We start from the raw sequence: 26,876 nt of genomic DNA, 5'->3' as shown, positions 1-26,876 counted from the left end.
TTAAAACCACAGTTATAGCCTTAACTTTGAATTTCCTGTCTGTTGTCAGTTTGTGTCACAACCTTCATATTCCTTAAACATTGGGTGAATTGAATTGTATATTACTCTTTAATTGAAATGAGAATCAACAGTAAAATCAGAACCTTTTGAAAATAGTTTTGGAAAAAACCTGCGTGAGTTTTAAGTTGTCCATGCCTTGCATTTGAACTTTACCACAAGTTTTCTCTAAATGAAATTAGCACTAAATCTTAATTTCCCACTAAACTATGAAAATAAACATTTTCTGTTTTCAAACACAGGTATTTAATTTATAAACTACAAAACAGATCTCTAGGAGAAAGCATTAAAATCTATTTTTGTTGGAGAAATAGTTTTTCTTTCATAATTGTTATTTATTGTATCTGCAAATCCGCCTCGTATTATAATTTTACTTTTTGATGCAGGACCAATAGGTGATAGCAAATGTCTCTGTGGAGTTTGACATATGACAGTGAATGCTCTGCTTGGGCATCAGTTTCTTTGTATAAATAAGATCATAACTTTCAGGCAAAAATTATTACTGTTGCGACAATTCAAAGCTGCAGAGGCAGAAGAAATGTTTCTAAACAACATCAGCAGTTTCAAGAACTACAAAAACTCAAGAATGTGTTTATAATATATTCTATTTCCTTCCTTCAGAGAACTAGAAAAAGTAAAACCAAATTAATTCCTAACATATACCTTATATATCTTAACATCCTATTTTGTTCCAAAGGCTTGTGGTTTTCCAATCTCTTTGTAGATACTTGGTTAACCCACAGAAATGATAATTTAAAAGATAAAGAACATCACTTTGTTGAGCTACACTACAGACTGCATTTACAACTCTTTGGTACAGGTATATATATTTTCTAATAAAATCTCGTAAAGATTTTAAGCATACTGAGGCAACCTAATCCTTATTTACTGTCAAAATATTTACTCTCCATTCTAAAAGTAGTATAAAGTAACAAAGTAATGATGTTGTCTGTGTAAGAGAAGGAAATCAGCTGAAGGAATGTTATTAGCTTTAATTCAGCCAGTGAAGAGATAGGAAATAGCATATTAGAAATCTCTTTTGCAAGCCAGTGACATTGCATGTGAGGAAGCAAGATTATTTCATATGATTAAAGGGACACATTTATTCAGTGAATTCATTGGAATTACACCAAAAATCTTTCTTTGGGAATAATTTTACCTGGTGCTGCAGATCATTCTCTGGTATAAATCCCTCAGGCTCCTTTGGCTTGATTTATGACTCCTAGCAATGAGGCTCATTGTTCCAAAAGAGCAAAAATTTTGTTCCTCAGGAAGAACTGCCAAGAAAAGCAAAGGAGCCTTAATTGTAGCATTTGATAAATTCATATTTTCTCTAAATTTATTTAGATAGTCAATCCTCTTTAAACAAACATTTTCTGAATGCCTAAAGCATGTTATACATATTTTAAACAGTGTCCTACTACATACAATCCGGTGCTATAAATTAATATATTTCCTGAGGAAAAAGTACCTCTTTGACCTCAAGGCAAATTCATTCACATCAAATCTCTGCACATGCAAAGGACTCCTCCACACAAGGTGTGCTTAATAAGCAGGCAAGTTTAACAAGATGGTCCAGGGTTCACCTACCCCGAGCACACCTAGAGCCAAGGATGAGTCTCTCTGTAAATCTCCTCATTACCTAAATGAACACACATGCCATTTGGCCTGAGCCTGGCTCCTGGATGCTGAATTCCAGGACCCTTTACACTCTCAGAAGAGGATCAGGAGCAGAGTGAATGCAGAAATAAATTAAGAAAACAATGAGGTAGGTGCACTGTCTCTCAGCTTGTTGGAGCTCACAGAGTAAACTCTGTACATGGCCATGGGGGAAGGATGATACTGGCCAGTGCAAACTCAACCTGCCTCTTGGGCTGCCTGGAGCATCAGTGGAAAAACACAAACATTAGCAGCTCTCCTCATGCACAGAAATCATCAAAACAAGTTAGCTGGCTTACTAAAGGTGGCAGCTCATCTCTTTTGTCTTAAAGGCAGGTCAAGGCGCCAGGCTCAGATGCACACGATACAAATCCCACCTTAGGTAACTGAAAATATACTTTTTTTTCCCCCTCCAAATGTAAGTAATTTAAAATCAAATGTGCAGAATTTGTGACTGTTTATCTCTTCCTGGTTTTATCTTTCTAAGTCGTATTCTTTGATACATATCATAGGAAGATTCCAACTCTTTATCTGTTTTAAGTACTGCCCTTGTGGAAACTGATATGGGCACAGACTAAGCAAATGGCTCATTTAAAATAGCAGCTGCAGTGTATGAGAACAGGCTTTCTCCAGTCTGAAACAGAGTTACCTTTGATTTTGCATTAAGGCCATAACTGATTTATATGTAAAACCTATGCTTTTTCTCCCTACAGGCTGCTGGTTGGTTGGATAACCTGCTCTTTCACCATCTTTGCAAATCTTGCATGTGCAGTAAAGATTTTTGGCAATAGTTTAGAGGCTTCCTCCCCCACAACTTCTTATGAACTCCATCTGGCCAGAATGAAGGAATCTAAGTTGAACAGTACATCAAATCCCCAAGTGATATACTCCTAAATCCATTGTTTCTTGTGATGTTTCAAAGAATTATGTTTGAGTAAGGAAATTGAGGGCTTAGTAATATATTGATAATTAACACAGCAGATGTTGTATAAGTGTAGGTTGAAATAGCATTTCTCTCTGAAAAGAAAATAAGTACATTAAGCAATAATAGAAACATTTTAGTGACACTATTTCAGGTATTTTTAAAATAGTTTAGTCATTTATGAATAGCTGATTTCATGTCGGAAAGAAAAATATCCAACAGTCTTCACAGTCTGCTCTTTGGATTTGGTTTGGTTTTTTTTTCCCCCCTGTCTTATTTCATTTAAGTTCAAAATGAATCCATATTTTCTGTGATTTATTGGGTAACATTGTAAGAAAGGCAAGACAGTAACCTCGGGCAAACCATATGCAGTGAACAGGTTCCAGAGACATTTTATTACTTTCTACCAGTGGTAGGTTAGCACTGGCAGGCTTCCTTCTGAATAGGTTACAACTGCTATCAGATACATCTGTTCAGCATTTTACTGCAAAGGGATGTAATGCCAAAACAATGCTGAACTTGGATTGCCCATTTCCTGAGATTACTGCTCTCAAAAAAGTTCACAGAAAGCCTTTGTCTCTGTAATTTTAACATCTGACAAACAAAACCTGAAACAATATTTTAATTTCATGCATTATTCGTAAACTTCTGCAGAAAATATAACTATAATTAGTATAATCACTATCATCTGCCAGCAGAGAAAAGAGGTTCCAGAAATCATTTATGCTGGTTAATTTGCAGGATTTTTGTGGTTGTTATTTTATTTTAATGAGGAAAACCTACTTAACTATGTTCTAACCTTGCCAGTTAGATCTGTCTTGTCCATTTTGTATCCTTTTCTAATGGAAAAATCACTTGGACTTTATATCATAAAGTTTTGTTATTTTCAATAATGTTTTTACAGGAATTTTATTTTGTAACTGGCAGTCTTAATAGAGACTTTCTACTCTGTTTCCAAAATGCAAGCCTGTTCAGACTTATCATGTACACCCCAGACAGTTCACAGGTGATGAGACAACAACAACAACAAAAATTCACAATACAGAAAATTCATCACATTAAAAATCAGTCTCACTACATTTTTTTCCTGAATATTAATGTTGTCCAATATCTATACATGACCACAACAAGAAGAGGCTACTCTGGATGAGATGGAGGTGAAGCCTGTAGTTCATCAGCAAGATAGATGTCAGCTCTGGAACACATTCTCCCACTGCCTTTTGCTTGTTTCCTTTCTGCAGATTCAGTGGTGCAACAGAAAAGTGTAGGGTCCTGTATTTGTGTCTCAAATAATTAATGTAATAATTTCTAGTGCCCATATTAATTTTTGCAAAATTAGCTGTGCAAAGCATGGTAAATCTTTGGGTTTGGACTGTGTTTTACTCACTGCTGTGATACAAATTCTCCAATCCAGATGGTCAGGTAAATGTGTATTCAGCAATCCATGCTCAGCCTTGTCCCTGGCCATGGTTGGGGACATGGAGCTGTGGAGCTTTGTATCTACCAGAGTTTGGCTACCCTATACTAATAATTTAATGGGAAACCATGAAATCCCTTCCTTCTCTAGTGCCAGCTGCAGTTCTCAGCTTGGGGCCCCCTGCAAACCTGCTGGGAATGCACTGGATATCCCTGTGTCACTGACAAGGACATCAAGGAGCCCTGAGGGACACCACTCCTCACCAGCCTCAGCCTGGACAGACACACTGACCACAGCCCCAGCTGCATCCATCCAGCTCGTGTGCAAAAGGCTCAGAAAATGGGATGGAAAACAGCTGAAGAATGATCAGAGCAACAATCCTGCTTTCATATTTCTGCTGTAATCCTGTGACCAAACAGAAGTGAACTGATGACTGAAGTAGATGAAAAATTACTTACAGATAAAGCTGAGTCATTTTTCAAGGCACAATACACTTACTTGTTTCAGCAGTGTTTTCAGTGTTAAATTTACCACTGGAGAACAAGCAACTCCACTCACTTTTATAGAGACGACAGAAGATTTTTATATTCCTGTGTCTATCAGAGATTGAATGTGGCATTTACACTTTTTATCTCTTGTTATTCCTCTGTACCAGGTTTTCCTGGAAGGGTGGGAAATATAAGACATGGCCAAAAATATCAAATTTAGATATTATTAGATATGTTTCTTATTAATGTCACTTTTAATAGTTAGGACTATGAGGTTTGATGAAGACAGTTCTTACTGAACTTTCAGAGATATAAGAAGGACTATAATTATTGTTTTTGTAAGTGCAACATCTTAGATTTTTATGAAAATTTCCAGCTCACTCTGCTTTAAAGGAAATTTTTGTGATCCAAAGATTCAACAGTTCCATAATAACTCCAATTAAGCATCAACTCTTTTCAAAAATATTCTGCTAGCCCAGATGTGTGTGATGATGTGTATCTGCTGGAACAGCTGACAGAGTTTCCATCATGCCTGGAAATGAAGCCTCAAGTTTATAACCCCTCAAACTCTCAAAAGCCAGGGACAAGCTATTTTACTTATATCCTGAAACAGCAAAAGGAACTGAACAATCTTCTTTTCCAATTCCACCTATATAATGTAAACAGGAAGCCAAGTCAGTTTTATCTGAAATCTACACTGAATGTATAACTTAACCACTTTCCTCTTACTATATAAAATTTCTCAAGATTACACCCAGAACTAATGCATAGAGAAGACCCACTTTTCAATAGATTTGTCTTTATTCTTTTCAGAGATAATAGCATTTTTTTGCTAAATAATTTTTAATTTCCATAGGCCTCTAGAGAAGCGAAACAGAAAAATGCTGCATGAGGTACTTACTGTGCTGTTCCAATAATAACAATCAGATTAAGCAAGAGACAGGATCCAGAAAGCTACTAAGACTGTAGTGAAAGAGCCATCCAATTGTTTTTCTTTGTGGAAATAAATATGCCTGAAACCAGTATGTATTATCCTAGTCTTATGAAGTAGCTGAGATGATAATTTAATTTATGTCCATCTCTGTTATATGTTTCAAAGGTGTTTTCCTTGACAAATAGAATTCTTAAAACAGATCTAGTTGTCACAGCATTCTGCAGAACCACTGCAGCTGATCCATGTGAGAAAAGGGGTTAGAACACATTTCTTAGAGCAGATTTCTAATGAATTACCATGTGTTGACTGATAGCTGAGCAAACTCAGAGTTACTTGAATTTCTTTACCACTGTGACTATATTAACCCCTGATTCCACTATCCAATGGAGTCAAAGCTGGAACTATATTTTTTCTACCAGGTATATAAATATCACTCTCTGAATCAAAGTCAATACCTGTTTAATAACAGCCCCTGAAAAGCTCAAATTCAGTCTGCTTCTACTGCAGCTGAAGAAACATCCAGGAAGGAGATTGTTTTTTGCTTTCCTGTGAGAAAATGTCCACAAATTCTCCAACACTATAATTACTGGTAAAATCACAATTAACACCTTCAGCTTCTTTCTAAATCAGTGAAACTCGAAGCTGATATTGAGGGAAACACATTAAGCAGCCATTAAATCATAAAGAAATGACTTGTGCTTGAGCATATACTCCCAATGTTTTTCTGAAGGCTTGATTTCTGCACATCTTGGCCTCAGATTTTCATTAGGTCAGGGCCTGCAATATTTCAGTCAATTTTGCACTGCTCAACTCAGCTCCTAATTGGTAGCACTCACCTGTATTCCAGTCCAGAGCCACTCTTACTCAAAGTTGGGATGAAAACCAGACCATGCTCCACTCTGAGCTACACAATTGTTCATAAGCGAAGGGACAGTGACACAGTCCTGCAGCCTCCAGATGGGAGCAGCACAACAAAGAGGGTACCCTGAACCACTCAATGCTGCAAGTAGTGACCAAAGCCTAAAAGAAACTAACCCCAAAATGCTCAAAATGCAACAAGAAGTGGTATTGGAATGGCTGAAATTACATTAGTAACTCCTGTTACTGTACATTGATTCATGCTGAAAAATACATAGGTGTTCTACCCTGGCTGCAGATTCTGGAAATATGCCTTTTTGTTTGTTCTGTGGGAAATTTAGAAGAAGTTTTATCTTTTGCATCACAAGCTGAAATGCTTTCCACAGCAGCAAAAGAATATTTGGCAACAGCACACTAAATTTTAGGTTTAAATGCCGGATCTGTTGAAAGTTCAATCTTGTGTGTTGAGGAAGGAAGTAATAAATTCTATATATGACCAGACATGGACCTAGTATCCTATAGGGCAGTCTGATTTATTGCATATATTTTTGATTTCTGTCTTTTCATAAACAGTGATTATCTTAATGTTAAGCAGAACACTTTGTGAGTGAAACAGACCAACTGACAGGAGACTGCTCTAATCTCAGCCACTAGACAAGCTGTGAATAGATGCTCAAATCTCAGTGCAGCTACATTTACTTTCCCCTGCTAAGTATAAACCTGTTTGGTATTCACTGCAGCTGGTGTTACTAGAATGATGCTAATGATAGTTTATCTGCTTCCCACTCTTGCATAGCTCAATTCGTATATTTAAATCAATGATGCCAAAAAGAAAATTGTACAATATATCCCTGGTCAAAAGTTAACCTTCAGTTCTGGCATCACCCACCTGAACATGGAAAAATATTCCACCCTTTGGCAGATGAAACTGCTGTCATAAACTCTCATATAGATGCCTTCATTATTTTCTCAGTCATTGACTTTTATTCCACAACAAAACTGTTTTCTGTTTTTTCAAACAAGAGGTTGGTTTTGTTGCTTTTATTTCCCCTCCTCTTTAATAGCAAAACAACCTTGTTGCCTTATAGAGTATATTACTTACAGAGATTCAATTTTCATTATTCATTTCAACAACTCTGAACAGTCTCATGAACTCCAGGACCACTAAGTATTTGTTGAAAATTGCCATCTGTTTCCTCCAGCTCACTTTTCCTACTCTCAGTCTTCTCTCTCTCTCAAGAAACCAGAAGTTTCTCACCCACCTCAATGCCCTGTCACTGACAGGGATCTTCCCACAACAAAATCCCTCTCCAGCATCTCAACCAACTCTACATCATCGAACGACAAATTAAAAAAAAAAGTATTTGTCATTAAACTGGATTTTCATGTTAAGTTTGGTGAGATACAGAATTCTTCCAGTAATGTAGTAATGTCATTATTACTGGATAAAGACACAGAAGGAATTAATAGAGACCTAATTTTCTAGGATTCTTTGTAGTGCCACTCCAGGTCCAGGACATCACCGAGCTGAACCATTCAAGTGCACAGAAGTGCTTGGTGAGGGCTGGGCTTCATAAGCAGAAACTTACTGGACTTTCAGAGATACAAGGAGGACTCCATTGCTCCATTTCAAATTGTGCTGCCCTCAGCACAGAACCCAAAATCCTCCACAAAACACCACTGCATGGTCCCCCAGCTTGAATCATGAGGCCAATATCCAAACAAGTAAAACAATGGGGAAAGAGATAGGTTAATGTTCTCAATTCAAATTGTTAGACCAGTGAAATTCTTGTCAATCCTCTTCTTGATGAAATCCAGACCCACCTGTTAGTCCCATACCCCCTTGTACAAGCATCCATGGAGAGAGATGAGCAAATCATTAGCACTGCACCACTGATAGGACCTGGAGCTTAAATACAATCATTTAATTCATGAGAAAAATGCTACAAATCTGTTGTTAAAGCACTAAAGATATTGCTCTACAATATAAGCCCAGCAAGTGTTACATGCCCTGTCATGTGGTTAATATTAATTCTATGCCTGTAAGGTTCCTAAAATTAAAAAATAAACAAAAAAAGTTTGTGCCATTTACAACTGTAATTTTACATAACCCTCCTGCATTCTGTTACAATTTCAATGTTGATTACATCCCCAACACACAAGAAAGCTACAGAGTTACAACACACAATTTATTTACAAAAGACAAGTTTATGGAAATATGTATTTATAGTCTAGCAGTTAAGCAAATTTTTGCTCATTCAACTTGCTGAAATGAATAATATTATGCAATACAGTGAAAAAAGAATTATTAATTCACCACCATGATTGATTACTGAGAAAAAGAAGGCAAAGAAATAAATAATTGCATCCACACCAGTAAATTTTCATGATAATTTTGCAAGGCTGTATTATGCAGTAATATTAACACAATTTGTAGTAAATCAATTTCCTACTCTTCCCATTAAATTAAAGTTACTGAAGTCAAATATTTTGTTGACTTACATGTAATGACATACTGGATGACAAGGATTTAATAATTTTTTATATGTATACACCACCAAGTATCTTCACTATTTTTCCACAGTATGTGTTCCACTGTTGTGAAATAAATTTGATTTGTCTCCAACTGTAAAATTAGTGTTTAAAAAAACAATTAGATGTGGATAATAAGCCATAGAGAAAAAAGGAAATTAAAATCTCTTTCAGTTATGTATCTCTACTCAAGTAAACTTGACCAAGATAGCTTTTCTAATACTAATTCCTGTTTCCCCCTTCATTCCCTCAAATGTCCATCTCTCTTCTCAAATATAGTACAGTGGCACATGTTTGATTTCAAATTATTTAGTTTCATCTAACAATTGAGAAAGATTGATTTCCACTTTAAATTTCATGTTCTCTAAGTTCTGGTATTCGTTTTTTTGGAAAAAAAAATCTTTTATTTAAAATATCCAATCTTATATAACCCTAATTAAATAACTGAAGTTAAATATGAGAAAGCTCATGGAAAGCATCAATATAAAGAACAAAATACCAAAAAATACAAATTTTTACAAGGATGTAGAGTATCAAATAGTTTACCATGAAAATGTATCCTTTGAATGACATTTGGAATCTGGGATTCCAGCCAAAAGGAAAAGGCTTTTAGGTTATATTGTTTCAAGATCAAAAGACCAAAAGTTTTCTATAATTTATCAAGTAAGAGCCAACAGATTTACAGTATAGTTTTTCTTGTCCTTTCAACCTTCAAGAAAATATTAAGCCAAAAGACAACAGGAACAGTCTAGAAAAAATGTATAATGTAATAAACATATTAGAGATATTAAACTACTTCATAATATTTATTTTACTGAATTATCTTGTAGATTATCAGAAAATAGGTAGCTCAAGCACACAGTGGTGCCTTGATAATTTATTATATTTCTATTCAGAGAGACACCTTTAGGAGTGCTAATGCAGCTAAGTATTTGGGGATATTTAATTTTACGTTGTAAAACATTTTTTTCATCTTGAAAATGGTGACATGAAAAATAAAATTAAAAGTGCAGATGCATAAAACTCAGGTCCACTTTTGTGGCTTCATTGGCCTGGACTTACGTATCCTTTTAATTTTCATACATTAGTTCATGTGGTTATACATTCGTTCAATGCAAATAAACACAAATGGAATTTAAGACCCCTTATTCTTTCATATGCTTCCAAGATAACACAGAAATCCGTGCTAGCATAGGTGAATGAAGATTTCATAATTTTTTGGGGGTCTGTTTTCACATATTTGTCTCTTAGTAGACTGAGGAATACTCTGTTAAAGGTTTATATTCCTCCACCCAAAATTTATATATATGCATCTGTGCTAAGTTTAACCTTCTCTCTTGAAGGTTAGACTTTCTTGACAGTGAAGAAATCATCAGCCAGCAAGATCCAACTTCTTTTTAGACATAATAGCAAAGTCATGAGAAGTCTTGGTCTTAAAAAATGTTAGTGTAGTACCTTTTTATTAATTACAAGAGCTTTAAAAACAATAACTAGGCAAGAAAGAAAAAACTACAAGTAACTTTTCCATGTCAGCACATGTGCTACAGTAGTTTTAAATACCTTCTTTTGCTAGTTAACATCATTTTTACTCCCTAACACAGCTACAGATGGATTTGTCAGTCGAGAAATATCCTTTGTACCTGATGACAAGGCTCAAGGCTAAAGCTGAGAATCAGCAATAAGAAGTGACACAAGGGCTGGAGCTTGAGCAAAGGGGAACCTGCTGTGGCCACTTTGCCATTCCTGGTGAGCAGAGGTGATCGTGTACACTGCACAGAGCAAGAACACACCATTTCCATACAGGATTGGAGTGTTTCAAATGGACAGCTCAAGAACAAGTGGTGTGATCTAACCCCGACTGTCTTGGGGGATGTGCAAATTTGGCACCCGTGGTGAAGCAGCAAGAAACACAGATTTTCCTATGTGTTAAGGTTTTAAGCTCTCAGGTTTGAAATGTAAATGATGGTCCACAGGAGTGATCAATGAGATTCTGAGTCTTTCACAGACTACTCTGTTCCTACTTTCTCTCTTTCCTGCCCAAACTCCTTTTGGATCTCAGAAGCAGGATGATGGCAACTTCTGTATTTAGAATGGGAATCAAGCACTAATGAGCCATAATAATACATATTTTGCATATTTTGCTTGAATTTATTTTTTGTGCATGCCTGTATTTTTTTTAAATAAAATGCTGATCTGAAAAACAAGTTCATAGTGAAGATAATTATGATAGGTTTTTGAACATTAATCCTATACAGGTAGGTTAGAAAAAGATTTCTCCCTGCAGTACTGTCTTTACCTTGACAGCAGGCTCTAATTCTTCATGTGCAATTGTCATTTATGTTAATGAAACCCCTACCAGTACTTTTCTGCATTAAATATATGTGTGCTGAAGAAAACACCAGCATACCTGGAATTTTAATTTAGAAATACAAATTAGCCCATTTATGCCAGATGATGCCATCAAACCAGCCTACTAAAAGCACAGAATTACTTACCCTAAGTCCAGGATGTCAGAAAATATATCTCAGGTATCAAGCTACATTCATTTAAGTCCTAGTTCAGTAATTTTAAAATGACATGGCTATTTAATTGTACCTTAGGCTGGAAAAACCAAGGTTTGCAAAATTCAACTCTGTGTTAAAAGATGTGATAGAGCTATCAGAACTTTGGCCACTGTTCTTACAATTCTGTTGGAGCAAGAGCAGACTTTGCAAAAAAAAAAAAATCAATAAGGTTTTGGCTGTACATTTATGGAACGGGCATCTGAGAGTAAAAGGAAATGAGCTGCAGTGCTGGAGAGCAGCTGAGGACTGCTAAAATACTTGGATTTTGCTCAAAGCCTCTCTGCGTTCTTTTATATGTGCATGGGAGACCCCATGTCATGCTGGAATATAGAGAAAAAAATACCTGGTCTTGAAACATATCTCCTGCTACATAATAGGGAAAAAAATCTATAAATATCTATCTATCTATAGAGATATATTTATGTACCATTTATGTATATTTATAATACATTTATGTACCAGCCGATCAGTTTAGCCAAGGAGGAGAATCTTGAAGGAAAAAAAGTTCACTAAAAAGAATTACATCCTGCCTTCTCATGTTTCATTTAAACTTTGTTATCTGACACGTCTATGCTTTACTCAAAAAAACAAACCCAAAAAAAACCAACCCAACCAAACAGATGTACTGAAGCCCTTTTAGACCTTGTTAGGACTTTTTAAATGTCATTCTAAAGGGTAAAAGGCAACAGGGCTATTGACTAGTGAATGCAGTGCTCTGTGTCTTTGTTGCATCATTTTTACTCTTTTAGTTACAGTTCCTCTGGTATCTGTATTTGGTATAAACTCAGAATGAGTGATAGATACACTCACCAGACTTTAAAAAAGCCACAGGCTGAATCAGGCAATCATTCTGTGCTCATTCTTTTCATGTACAAGTGGATGAATCAAACCTAGTAGTAAAAGAGACAGCAAAGGAACTATCTATTCTACCTGCAAATGTAGAAAATACCTACTCATCCTAAAATGAAATAGAAAACAATTGCCATATTAAAGAATAGTAAAGTTCCATAATGCTAAAAATAACACTCTTCTTCCACAGGTAATTCTTTGGCTTTTTTTTTTTTACACTTATTTTCTAATAATGGAATGTGTATTTTTAGAATGTAGAAGAATTAAAAAAAAATAAGACCAGTAAGAATTGTTTGGAATTTCCTTTCTATCTAAAAGCCATGAACACACACAAACAAAAACAGACCACCACCTGATGTTTGGTATGAGAAGTCTATTAAAATAGTGAGAAGCCTAGTAGGTCTTCTAACTTTCTCTTTTATTAAGATAATGTTCTACTTCTTACTCCTATGTTTTGCTCCTTTTTTCCCCTCCAAGGTTCAATTAATCCAAAATACTAACAGTGCCTTCGTGTGTCTGAACTTTTCAAAAGGCATCAGAGATGGATAATGCCTTCTCTGTCATATCTGTGATATGTTTATGTCTAGATGTAAAATCCCATCAAAGAGGTTTTAATACTCAGGTATTGAAAATTCTGACAGAAATATATAGATGATATAGATGGTATAGATATAGATAGATATAGACAGATATAGATAGATATAGACAGATATAAAGCACCTGTGCAGTGTTTGAGGTTAGCTGGAGACCTAATTTAATTAGAAATTTCTCCTATTACAGCAAATTTTATAGAGAATAAGCAACAAGGAAGGATCTTTCACCAGGTTAGAACCTGACTTCATTTTCCAGGTACTTACCTTTGAGAACAAAGTGATCCATGGCAGGGCTCTGAAACATCTGATCTAGCCAAAGAATACTGGCTGGAGAGCAGGGAAACACGTGCCGTGGATTACAGAGGAAGCTCTTGTAGACTTTAGGTCTGGAAATATAAGTTTAACCTTAGAAAGTGAAGGTCTGTACAAAAAATACATGAAAGTTATTTTTACTTGTACAGATTCTGGACTTAACCCTGCTGAGCTGGCAGCTTGGGTTATTACATCCTCCCTACAAAAACAGCTGCTAATTTCTTCACTTTTCCCCTTCCTGATGAACTGGGTAGATTTCTTTTCCAAAAGAAGCCCCAGCATTGTGGAGGATGATATGGGTTGATTCTGACAATTCAGCTAGGCTTTGCTCAGTTAGGTAAATGGAGGTAAGTCCTTAACATCCCACCCTAATTTTTGAACCTACTGGATGACCTGTGATTTCTTGTGCCAGTCAGTATTACACGTCAATGGCTTCAACACCTAGGCAACAGTTGGTTTTTCTTTTTATTTTTTAATTTGATTGGTTTTGTTTTGTACAGCTGCTAAACCCTTACCTAAAATCTTAACCTAAGATGATAAAGAGTGAAAAGGACAAGTTTAAAATATACCTAAATAAGATCAGAGAAGATACTTACTTTGAAACATGAATATATCGACTCATAACCATTTACTGAGATTCTTACGGTATTTTTAATCTCTACAGTCTAATAAAATTAAACCTCACATTTCTGCTGGCACAAGATCCAGCAGTAAAAATAACACTATACATTGAAGTGTCCTTCCTCCTTTTTACAGATTATAAAGGGGGAAGGGAGGGAGCCCTAGTTCTTTAAAGGGAATTACAGAGTTTAAAAACCTAACTCAAACAAACCAGATCTCCAGAGCAGCAACTTCCTCTAGCTGTTTGTCAAAAGCCTGAACAGGTATACAGGGTCAAAATAGTGTGGTAGGACAGGATGTACTTTTTTTGTGTATATAGGATTGCATGTCTAAGTTCAAGGTCAGGACTTTTTCATTACATCTGCAGTACCTCTGGCAAAGAAAACAACGTGGCCTTTTTCACAGTTTATATGACCATGTAGATACACTTCAATAAACTAGTGTTTACAAGCAGGCAGTAAAATACTAGGAAAACAATGTTAATAACTGTCCAGATACCAGATTCTGTATTAAACCCTTAGTTATTACAGCTTGCTGTGGAAACACAGCAGTTTAACTGTTGAGTATTAAACAGTTCGTGGCATGCTATAAATTTCAGAAGCATTCATATTATATAGTGCTGTGCAAATCATTATCTGAAAGTCAGCTTCATTTGTGCAATGTGTGCTTTAGAGGAAGAAAAACAGTTCAAGCAAGTGTGTCTTCTGATTTTATAAGGATTTTAAGGGATTATTTAACTTTAATGAAAAGCAGCTCCTAATGAAATTTGAGCTATAGCATGAAGCAAGGATCACAAGCAACAGCTGAGCTGGCTAAGCACTTTGTAAAACTCTTGCTCAGGTTTATGATCAATTTAAATATTTTTTTTAACATTCCATTTGGGAGGGCACAATACTAAACTGCCTTATGAAGTACATGGAGCAATACTATTGCATAACTCAGTTAACTTGGTCCTGTGTTAAGGGATTTGAATTCACTCAGTTCTCAACTACTGAAGATTTCAATTCACAAATACTCCAGCCAACCATGTGGCCCTGTTTCCTTTGGCCCTTGGGAAGGAGCACCATCCTTCAGGACAAAAGAGAGTGGATCACTAAAAATCTAGTTTCTATGGGAAGCAGGGAGGACTAAGCACTGTGCTGATATGGCTGGATGTTACCTTTAAAAAAGATAAGCTAAAAAAAAAAAGCATTTCAGGAATTGTTCTGCCTGTTGCAGGGATGGACAGTGCAAAAGGGTACTTTTCTCTAGTAAGTATAGAGCACTCCTTTTCCTCTGACAAAATCTGACATCCTTCAAGTTCTGGAGCAGGAAAAAAAAAAAGGAATATCAAAACCAAAAATTAAGAAAATTATAAGAATAAATACAGGAAAAAAGAAAAAGCAGGAAGGTAAAGAGGGAGGAAAAAATAAGAAAACCCCAAAATAACACAAGAAAAGAGGAAAAACACAAAACAAAATCCACAAGGATTTTTTCTCCTTGAGGTATCAAGAGATCATGAACTATACAGATAGGGGAAATTAAAATGCTGCACCAAGATAAGTCAGAAATAAATTGCCAGCTCCACACAAATATATTTAACCTTTTCTGTGACAAGACAGCAACTAAAACTGCTAACTGAAGTAATCAGACAATAATTAATTTATTCACTTAATTAAAACATATTTAGCAAAACATTTGCCAAGACATAAAGGAAACAGACTAACAAGGCTGGAATTTTAGCAGCCATAGAGATCTGAGGGGACAAAAAGATATCTCTGCAACTAAGGGTGGCACCAACAAGAGATAAGCTGTTTTTGGGGACTCCAGCAATTGAAAAGTAATTTCTGGAAGGATCTTCTCCCTTCTCCTCCAGTCTATGCCCCCAGCCCAGCTGGGGCAGTTGTACCTTGCAAGGCTTACATCATTAAAGGAGCACTGACAAAGGATGTGCTTGCTGATGGACAAAGATCCTGAATATTGCCTCAGGCACCAGATATGGCCAAAAGATGATTCTAGATAAAATATGGGGTGGCACAGTTAAGAAGTAGGCTGGTTTGTTTATTTTGAAAGAGTATCCAGGGGTCTTTACAAGAAAGAGTAGTACAGCACTCAGTAAAGAATTCAGCCTGACTTAGATGTGAAACAGACCACAGAAATATTTTTTTTTTATCCTGTACAAAGCTTCTGACATTTTGGGATTAACAGATAATTCTAGCAAACTGTGCTGTAGAAATTAGCATCCTCCTACCCTGCCACAGATTACCAGAATTACAAGAGGGTCAGGGAAACTCTAAACCACAGAATATTTGAGGTAAAAAATTGTTCTCTCCTGCTAACATTGCTGGGAGGCAGAAAGCTCTCGGGACAGAATGCAAATCTGGAGTTAAAAACCTAAACTGCAATAGCAAGGTTTGACAGTGCTTGTGAGAAGCAGTAGATAAACACATGGGTTCAAGAGGCATTTCTCAATAAGGCACAAGTATTATAAGTGCTGAACGTAAGTGAATATAAAGCATGAATTTAACAAAGGGCTGGTTCCTGTGAGTGGAGAAGAATGCAGCACCTTCGGATGACTTCCCATCCAGCAACACTTGAGAGGCAACACAAGGGCTGACCCCTGCTTGAACTCACCCGACCAGGTTGTCAAAGAGGAAAGGCACTGAGAAAATGAGAAGGCAAAGGCTTTGAAACTGGTTTGGAAAGGAAATCCTTCTCTGGACCGCAAAAACTGCTAAGAAATTCCTTGAGAAGTTGAGCTCAGATAAAGCTCACTGATCACTCCTACAAGTTTATAAAAAAACCCAACAAATTCCTGAATTCCACAGCAGGGTGTGGGCAGATCCAAGTTAAATCACAAATGTAGTTATTTTTGTTGTTCAAACGACCCATAGAGGGTTTTGTGTTCCCAACATTAAACAATAGTTTGAGACACCTGTCTGGTCACCATTTTCTCCACCAGGCATGAACTCCAGAAGTAGCAGGAGGATTTTAAACTGATCCAGGAATGTGACATGGCAAATAACTGTAGGAATTACAAGTGGAATTGCACTGTCTGTCAGGATCAGTGACAACCCCACTGAGGTATGATCAAAATAGAAACAAAGATAAGAGTAGCCCCATAGCCAGAAATGCAATGCAATAAATACTGTTTAGATAGTACTTCTGTTTATGAAGGACCACCTTTAATAATATTACAGGTCCTATTAATATATTAGCCCAGCCTATTTGAGGCTCGCTTATTTATGTTATTCAATTTCATCAAGAAAAAATTAGTGTCAGAACTGCTCATACTACTCAGCAAAATTCTTCTTTAGCACCCCTTACCTACTTTATTCATCTTAGTAAGGCATTTTCTCACACATCTGCTTTAGCCTGAAGATTAGAGCTGGTGATGTTCCTCATGCTGAAATTATCATCATTCTGTGTTCTTTGGGCAAAACACAAAGCATCACATATTTCTATTGTGCACTTAGCACATAAGTCTCTGAAAAGCACCTACAAAGTGTAAAATGATTCATGTGTTCTCAAGGAGGTTTATCACTTCAGCAATGGTAGATACCACAATAAGTGGTTAAGGAGTCCAGTTTTATTTATTTAAGATTAAACATTCTAGTCTGACTTGTTTCATGCTTTTGACAGGCAACCTAAACCTCAAAGCTTTGTTTAAATTCCATGGTTGCAGGCCTTCCATGGCAGTTTCTGGGATTCTTTGGGTAGAAAAACCCACAAAACAAAAAAACGAACTCATAACAATAGAACTAAGATTTTGGATTCAGCAATAAATTTTACCAAATCCCAAGCAGTGTTGTCCCTATAGATCAATAAGAGATCCTACTCTCACGTCCCTTAGAGTCCCTATTCAGCAGTCCTTTATTTTAGATTGGTGTTATATAGGTAAAAGGGATTTGAAAGTAGTCATTCCCTTGCAACATAATTTATTTCTGACTAAATCATGCTTTCACTTGCCTGTTATAGTAGATCACATTTATGACACCGAGGAAGACAGGTCTAAACTGAATATTAGATACCACTAATTCTCATATAATTAAAATAGGGCTCCATTCTCAAAGCAATTCCTCTACAGGGTAGAGGAAAGTCTCCAAGAGAGACCATTTGCCTTTGTTTTGGAGCATTCCTGATAGCAACATGCTCAGTCAGCCCAGGAAAACCAGGAAAAAGTTAGAGGTTAAAAGTTAAACACCCTCCAAAGGCTTGGTGCTTCAAATGGTGAGGCCAGACAGCAAAAAGGCTCCTCACCAGACTACAGAAAAACAAGAACAGACTGTTGGAAACACTTTTGTCTCTGCTCCTCTCCAAGGTCTATGTTTCCCTGTAACTAGCAGGGAACCTCAAAAACTTGTTTCCTTGGGAAGGGCCTGGTTGAATGCCAATGAAATTCAGTGAAGATTTTCCCGCTGACACTTCTAGGCATTCATTTATCATCATTTACAGCGGGTCTTTTTATTCCTATGTTGTTATAGCCCTAAATATTTATAGACCTAAACACATTTGGAAACACACAGGATTTTATAAGGACTTATGGGAGTTTATAAGGACTATGTAGACATACCTTATTAAGAGGCAGCTCTGTGATAGAGTTTATCCTTTGCAGGCAAATTCCTGGTTGCCACAGGGCATTTGGTGGGGATGGATCTCTGGGAGTTGCATCTCCATTCTGCAGGAGGCAAGGCAGCACCAGACAGAATGACCTGCTGGCTGACTAATTCTCCTGAATCTACAAAACCCATTTCACAGGAGAAAAATACAGCTTTAAGCAAGGAAGAAAAAGCTTTAAACAAGGAAGAAAACTCTTTTAGCTCTTTTTCAGGGACAGTATGCCTTGTTAGAAAATGAAGCAGCATCCATAATAAAGCTATAAAAATCTCTACAGTTAACACATAGAGGGTAGGCTGCAGTCATTTCTCAGTCCCATCATTATTTTTCCATCTAGTGAGAGTTTCATGTGAAACACAGCAGCGATTAAAAGACAAGGACACAGATATCCTCCTCTTCTGTTTGAATTTCCCTCTTCCTGGGACAGGACACAAAGTCCTGCACTTGACCTGGAGTCATTTCATGGAGAGTAAGTGAAAGGAAATTAATCCTTTGAGAGTGAAGAGAGCACTGAACCTGTCTTCTCCTATGTAAAAGACAGATCACCGTAAGGCAATTTTTCTTTGTTTTGTGAAGAACCCAGTCATAGGGACAGACATTTATTATGCCTTGAGCAGGTCTGCTGGGTAGGTCCTGTTGACAGCCTTCAGAACAGATAAATTTCCTTTCTGAATAATCCCTACACCCAGATCCCTCACCTGATCAGGCTGAGCAAAAAGCCCAATGCCACTGAGCAATCTCCTCAGTGTTAAGTGGAAAGGAAGAGAAAACGTTTGGTACAGGTTGGCAATGGGGCACACAAAGTCCTGGTGCTCTTTTGTCATTCGGTCTAACAGCTGTTAATTTACAAATAAAAGATTTAAATTAATAGCAGTTCATCGTAGATATTGACTCTTAGCATTATGTTGATGGCTATGCAGCTTTTATAAAATAAAATCTAGCCTATGGATGTTGTGAGCTTAGGCTTGGACCTCAGCCATATTACTTAAGTCCCACCTGTATATTTTTCCAGGAAATGAAAAAAAATAAATAGAGACTCAGCCATAAATCAAACCTTGCCTTTGGCAGCGGATATATGGGATAAATTTACAGTTCAAATTCTTAAAATTTAAGAAACTCCTCACCTCCTTTCTCTAAAAGTTTTATCAGTTGTTGACTGCTCTGTAAATAAATCTCTGGATCATATTTTTATGAAATCACTTGGAACTGAAGACACTGCTGATGTAGATGTCCCAAGCTCACCCCATATTAAAAACAATACCAAGGGTTCTGGCAGGTCTTTTGTAGCAACTTACAGTGGGCATTACAACATAAAAGTGAGCAACCAACTAAACACAGAAACCACTTGCTGACAGATGATAGGAATAATTTTTCAAGCAAATCTTTGAACAGTGAGTCTTGGAATATAAACTGTCGAGCCTGATTTCACTGACTGACAGTTTTTAGTATTTAAGTAGGTAAAGAGCTGTGAAAATTCTTCACTTCATAAGCATTTTCAAAGTGGTTTCTGACATATAAACTTTTGGCAGCAATTTTCAAGGGGGTCATCTGAAATGACTGATATAGTAGTTAGTGTGATGCAGGCATAGCACATTTAACAGTCACTGAGCTTGGAATATGACACAGTGTGATACTAATTGCAGCACTGCCAGCAAGGCATAAAGGAGTTGCTCAGAGTGCTTGACATATACTTTATGACTTTGGAAAAAGAAAGAGGCTTCCACTGGTAAAATCAGGACATGGTACAATACCTCCACTTCATTTTACACATGAGAAAGTGCCATTTACTAGCATGACCAAGACCATTCAAAAAGAAAAATAAGATAAATCCCAACTTATTTTAGCTTTTTGAGATCCCACGTCACATTTATTCTATTCTCAAATGTCACAAAATTATTACAGCATATTGTAGTTTAGGTTTTCTGACACATTATGAAATATGGAAGCTGGAACAGTAAGACTTGGATTCTGGGACCAACTCCCATGCCAAAAACTCAGTGGTGTGAAGAATTGCTTCTGTTGTATGTTGTTTTATTATAGCAATGTACATGATTTATACCAGGAGAGACCTTGGCTCTATGGTTTTAATTCAGTTCCACTGACAGATTTTCACTTGAACTGCTCAATGCACATGAACTTAGGGAACTGGTTTTGTGAAGAGTTTTGCAGCTACAGAAAGGCTAATTGGATTGCACCATGAAATTCTTTCTGGAAATATTCTTTGTAAAGGGGACCTGGCCAACACCTTCCAGTCAGCATTTCTGTACTGTTTAAACCTTGTATTGCATTTTATGAAAAAGAATTTTAAAAAAGAAATCAAATACTTGCCCAGAGCACTTGTTCAGGTTTGGCTTTTTCCTGTCTCACTACTAAGAAATTCAGTATTTTAGCCTTCGAGTTCTATTCTGATTTTATATTTTCTTCAGCTTTTAGAGAAAGCAATACTTCACATTCTAGATTTATAAGTCCTTTTGAGGCCTGATGTTGGTTTAGAGTCAAGCTGGCAGACCTGGAGGAAGCCATGGTGGTAGACAAAGACTTTATATCTTTCAGGGGTTTTTTTAATGTTTTTTCTTAACTATTCATGCTTATGTTTACAGTCAGTTGTTTGGGGCTTAATAAAACTGTGAGCATTCATCTTTTCTGTTTATAATTGATTTTTTTTTAAGCTACCCTTTCTTTCTTTGATAAAATTATTCTTCAGCTGGCACAGTCATTTAATGTATATAAAACATATAATTATCTTCCAAGCAGAAGCACTAATCCTCAAACCTGTGAAGCAGCAGCTCCAGCCCTTGCTCTTCCTTTCACGTGGACACTTCTATTTGCTCTGCTGGAAGTCTCAGGGGTGGTGCCTGGTGCTGGCTGTTGAGTGTGACCTGCATGTTGGTGGCACATGTACAGCCCTGTAGTGCAGCTCCCAGGGTCAGGCAGGCAGGCTCTTCTCACATTGATAAAGTGGCTGCACAACACAGCAGCATTTGAGTGCTGATATGACCTCAGTTTGCTATTAGGGGATTAAAGCCTTGGCCAGAGATAAGCCAAACAGAGCAGAAAATGCAAGGCTGAACAGGGACTGCATCAAGTGGCAAAGAGCAGTGGGGTAGGCAACAAAATTAATTTAAAATACCTGCTGCAGGTGTTAATTTATAGAGAATCTTTAAGGTATTTTGAAGGATGCTAAATTTTCTGCTTGAAATGCATATTTAGCAGTGTCCTAATCATCCACAATGGCATTTTTTCCTGGAATTACCACAACTCTGATGTGGTAAAGTGTTAGCAGATCATATTCTTACCTCTGTTCTTCCAGTCAGTCCTCCTCAGAACAAGTCTCTTTGACATTTGACTTAGCCTGGGGACACTTCTTCAGTCCCAGGTTTGGACACGTGGCCCTGCTGCATCCCAGTGCTCTGCCAGGCAGAGAGCCAGTTTGGCACCAGTCCCTCTACATACACACCAGTTACTGCAAAATGAAATAGAGACAGAAGCCAAGAAAACATGCACAGACTGAATGGAAGCCTAGACCCTGGGCCAGAGCTGCTTCAGCCCTTGCAGTCCATTCCAGGCACAAATGAGCTTTGAGACAATTTCACCTGTCAGACAAAGCAATAATATTAAAATGTGCTGTACAAAGCACAGAAATCTCTGTTTCATTCTTTAATACATTTAGATACCAAGGTTTTGGCATCAATAAACCTGATTAGACTGGAATACTGCATAATAAACCGATTTTTAATGATGTTTCTGATTAAAAACTGAGCCTATTAGTGCAACAAGGAGCACCCAACCATGTGTCAGAGCACTGTGCAAACAACATGCAAAGAAATGGCCCCTCCCTCAAGTGAAATCCCAAAGGAAATGTGGACAGAAGAGTAAAACCTGAGCTTCAGGGAATTATAAGTCAAACATAGTATTTCATACTGTTTTTCCACATACACTTTAATAGTTATTTTCCAGTCTGTGGAAGATGCTAAAAAACCACATTTCTGTTCATTTTAATGTAGAGAAGGATTTATTTTACACTCCAGGGTGATCCATTAGGTTAAGCTGTATTTTAATGATCTGATTTACTCAGAGTATTTGAAACACCACGAAGACTTGCCATCCATCCTATTAAGCCCAGTATCCAACATTAGTAGCAGAAGCACATGGATAAGCAAATCAAATGAAAGCTGTGAAGAAAGTTGCACAGAAGCTGCATAAATGAGATCTGTGTATCTGCAAGGCTCGTGGGAAGGATAAATTATTTCAAGATTGATTTAATGCAAAGACACAAGCTGAACAAGCTGACTGATTTTTCTCATTTATCAGTTCTCCAGAACTGGTACAATGTTGACTCATTAATTTTCCTGAAGTGATAGACACATGGAGAAAAGTAAAAAAATCAGCTAAGATGAATAAAAACCTGGCCATTAATTCAATGCAGAGGAAGGGTAGTTGGATAATGTTACTCTTGCTAGCAGTAACCAAAGTTAACAGCCTAGTCATAATATTTGAACTTTAATAAGAATGTTTTAGTCATTTGGGTTTATTTTCCTTTTTCAAAAAGGACATAAATTTTATGGAAACAGAGGGAGAGAAAATTAACAGTAGTAATACTGGAGCTGGAAACAATTAAAAAATTATGCCATGGGATACATTGAACAAATATATCTATCAGCCAGGTTCTCTTACAGACCTAAGTGAAGTTTGCAGTGCAGAGAGCTTGTAGAATTCCTCAGAAGGCAGACTGGGGAGCTGCCATTGTAGATTCATAATAGAAAGACCACAATGGAGTGACACACAATCAAAGCTTGGGACTTACTCAGAAATTAAGCCTGAGCCTGCATGGATCACTGTGTATCTGCGCCTTCATCTTCACACAGCTCACCAAAAAGCCTCACAGGTGCTGAAGGACAATTCACTGATAAAACCATTAACATTTTCAGCTATTTTCCAATCCATCTTTTGATTCATAACACAGAGCCGGAAGAAATAAATATTGGCCTCTTATAGATTCTGGGAGAAGCAAAGAACTTGATGGCAACAGGAGAATCTAACACAAGTACAACTGAAAAGGAAAATGTTTCCAGTGCAGATTCATTAAGTGGTGATCAATCATTATTTCAGATACTCAAATGCTACACAGAAACATCTTTAGCTTTTTTTAATACTCAGTATCAAAAAAAATTGTATCATTAGCATCCACTTCAAATATCCAGGAACTTATCCTTAAAATTCAATACATTCATTCCATATATAATTTTGAATGCTTTTAAAATACTATTGCTTGTTATTTCTGCATGAGATTTTTTTGTGTTCTTTCTCTTCTGACCTTAATTTTTTTTGAGATACAGTCTTTCCTGACCTTAATTTATCTCAATCTGAGAAAGCATCAGTAAACAACCACCAAGTAATTGTGTTTGTGAAAATATCTTTTTTATTTCTATATTTATGCTTGTTTCCTTTGATAGTTGTAGCATATTACAGAAATTTACACAACTGTGTTTACCCAACTCAGGGTAAGTTATTGATACAAATTTACAGTGTTGATTTACACAGATTGTAAATTAGTATTTTAGGAATAGTAGGAATTTTAGGAAAATATCTGAATACATAGGTTTCAAAGTTTCACCTACTCTTTTTCTTGCTACAGCATAATCTCTTGCAATTGTATACCTATGGAACAAAGCAAATGCTATTTTAAAAAAATATCTACCATTTTTTAAGAAATTGATGGTTTAAAATATTTGGCTTAAAAATAAATCAGTCACTTTCAGTAGGTGGAGACACCACAATTAATGCAAATTATCCTTGGAAACTGAGATTACCAAATCCAAGCTACCAAAGTGAACCAAAATATCTATTCCAAAACTGGTGGCCAGAACTCCTGGCTGGTCTAGGGTTCCTCCTATATCACCAAAGTTGTGAAATTCTTGGGTGCCTGCCCCACCATCAAGCTTTCCATGGGCAGAAGATAAGCATCTGAAGCCAGCCCCAAAGTGTGTTTTACCCTATTAATTTTGGGCTGGTGGGAGATGCAGTCTTTGTAGCAAGAACTCTCTCAAAGGTCCTAATATGAAACTATGACCTGAATACCACTAGGTTCCAGAATGGATGAAATAATAAAGGAAAAAAAAAAAATCAACATTTCTTTTTCCCCCATGCCCTTAGGAATAACATGCTGGCTTTTCCTTTTCAACAGTACGTGCTTAGCAAACCACTATTTATCTTAATTGACCAGCTAAACCTGATCCAGACAAACTGTTCAAGACACAGAAAAGAAAAAACTGTATAGAAAGGTCTCTGGTAATGGAGCTTTCTTTCAACTATTTACAATAACCAAATAATTTATTTTAAGTATTGAATATTAAGAGTTGGTCTTCTACCAGGTAACATACCAATAAAGCAAAATTCATTTCATTGGTAGCTTCATTTTTTAAAATAAAACTAAAGGTGATGACAAAAAGTACAGCTTCAGATTCAATTGAATTGATAAACAATGAGAAAAAGATGACATCATTAATTTCTCTTTTTTTTTTTGCTTTGGTTTGAGGGGAGAGAGGGGGCAGCCAGCTTGTTCCCTATCTGATTCTTTTTCTTGTTTACCTGGCAGCAGATCAGTGTAAGGGCTGATGGGACCAACTCTCTCTGCTACTGCCCAAGCTGCCAAAGAAGGAAGCAATGTCACATCACATCAATAGGTCAGTAACAATTTCTTTATGGAAAACCAGGTTTCCAATCCCACAAAATTACCCCAGGAGAATTCACTGACCAGATGTCACATCAGGAGTTGCCACAAATGCTGTGCAACAGTCCTTAACCCAAAGTATTTAATCAATTTCAAAATCAGTATTGATTTATTAGATTTCTCTTTTCATAATATAGAAATATTTCATAAAAGCATTTACACTGCCTGGGTAACTAATTTAATGCTATATCAGGAGATGTGTCTCTGGTGACCTGAAGTGTTGTTTTGTTTGATTGGGCTTTTTTTGAGTGTTTTATTTCTTTTTGAATGCAGGCAAGTAGATACAGGCACGGACACACAATAATTATGTAGCATTTCATTGTGCTATTGATCTCTGCTCAAAACTCCTATTGATATGCAGGATCAGGTACATCTTTGCCAGATGGGATTTTTCCAGACTAACCCCTCCAAATTCCACATTGCTCTGTGATGGCAATGCTTACCACCTTAATTGAAAAGGTAACAGTGAAATGTCACTGTAAGCTCAGATTTGTTGATCAAATCCTCGACAAGACAGTCCAGGAAAGAAAGATGCAAGATTCCTATGTGACATTACACACACAATACCCTCTCCCAGAGCAGTGTCTACCCACATGACATTGGCCTGACTCACCAAAACAAAGGAATATTTTCTTTTCATGCCTATTTACTTTGTCTGCCTGTCAGCCTGTCAAACAGCAACCATCTGTGACTATAAGGAAAACCAATCCCCTGATCAAAGAACTGAAATACAGTGAGCAGAGGAGTAGTAACATCAAAATGATGGCCATGAAGGTCCCCATAATCTAACATGAACCACCTGTGAATTTTCTGGATTGAAATGAGAGTGGGAATAGCTCAGCAGGTGCCTTTAGGCTGAGAGACCAACACAGCTGACAAAAAAGAATTGCTCCCTGTACATTCACATGACTACAATCTTCTATTTAAACAGGGCTGTGTTTTTCAGCACATAGGTACTGAAATTAGTCTTTTTCTAGGTTGTTGTGACGCTGGTGTGTTGTGGTGATTACAGTCCTATCTTGTCCTCAACAGTATTTTCTACTAAATCTCACAGAAGCCAGGAAATAGGAGATTTTCACCTTCCCATAGGTTTCTGCCGTGTCCAGAACACAATTTGTACTGAAACAAAGGACATTGGTTCCCATACCAATGTACCAAATTACCTTTCCTGGTGTATTGATATTTTTCATTAGTAACACCAGGTGAGGGAGTTATTCTGTAAATCTGTTTACATTTTCCTTCTGTAGCCTTCCTCTTTGCCTTTCAAAATTGATATCCTTTCCAAATTCTCTTCTAATCCTTTGCTTCCCATCACCCAATAATTGGTAATGAAACACGCAACAACTTATTTCAGTGGATTATGATACATTTAAGTATGACCAGCCTACCAGTGATGACAAAGGGAAATGTACATGCCAATGATATTCTTCAGTCCAGCAGAGAGAGGAAGAGGCACTCCAGGGTACAGTTCCCTGCCATCCCATCCCTCTTTACTGCAATGCAGTTGTTTGCATTGTCTGCACAGTAGCAGACACAAAAACTGCAGACTCTGAGCTCCTCCCTTTGCCCTGATCTACCTCTAGGGAACAGCCAGGCCACTGAAAAGCCAAACAAATGATGAGAGTCTCGAGGCCAGGATCACCTTCTAGGCAGGATGAATGACTTTACTTCTGAGGCTCAGTCTCCAGCACCTCAAGTGAACCAATTCCTCCTTCCCATCACTTCCTAAAGCCCCAGCAAGAAA

General features: G+C 37.0%; 1 long non-coding RNA gene across 1 annotated transcript in view; it reads right to left on the bottom strand.

The window, feature by feature from the left end:
• The window catches only part of LOC129135144 (uncharacterized), a 46,106-nt gene that overhangs the window by 6,532 nt on the left and 12,698 nt on the right, over positions 1 to 26,876 (bottom strand). The window contains exons 5-8 of the long non-coding RNA XR_013181188.1: positions 21,699 to 21,865; positions 18,359 to 18,523; positions 13,138 to 13,294; positions 1,217 to 1,334 (exon numbers count right to left, since the gene is read on the bottom strand). This is a non-coding gene — a long non-coding RNA (uncharacterized LOC129135144). The remainder of the gene's footprint in view (positions 1 to 1,216; positions 1,335 to 13,137; positions 13,295 to 18,358; positions 18,524 to 21,698; positions 21,866 to 26,876) is intronic.

Source organism: Agelaius phoeniceus, chromosome 2 (genome assembly GCF_051311805.1).
Source record: "Agelaius phoeniceus isolate bAgePho1 chromosome 2, bAgePho1.hap1, whole genome shotgun sequence".
Taxonomy (NCBI): domain Eukaryota; kingdom Metazoa; phylum Chordata; class Aves; order Passeriformes; family Icteridae; genus Agelaius; species Agelaius phoeniceus.
Note: the sequence above shows the minus strand (reverse complement) of the source record. Positions and strands in the feature narration are given on the sequence as shown.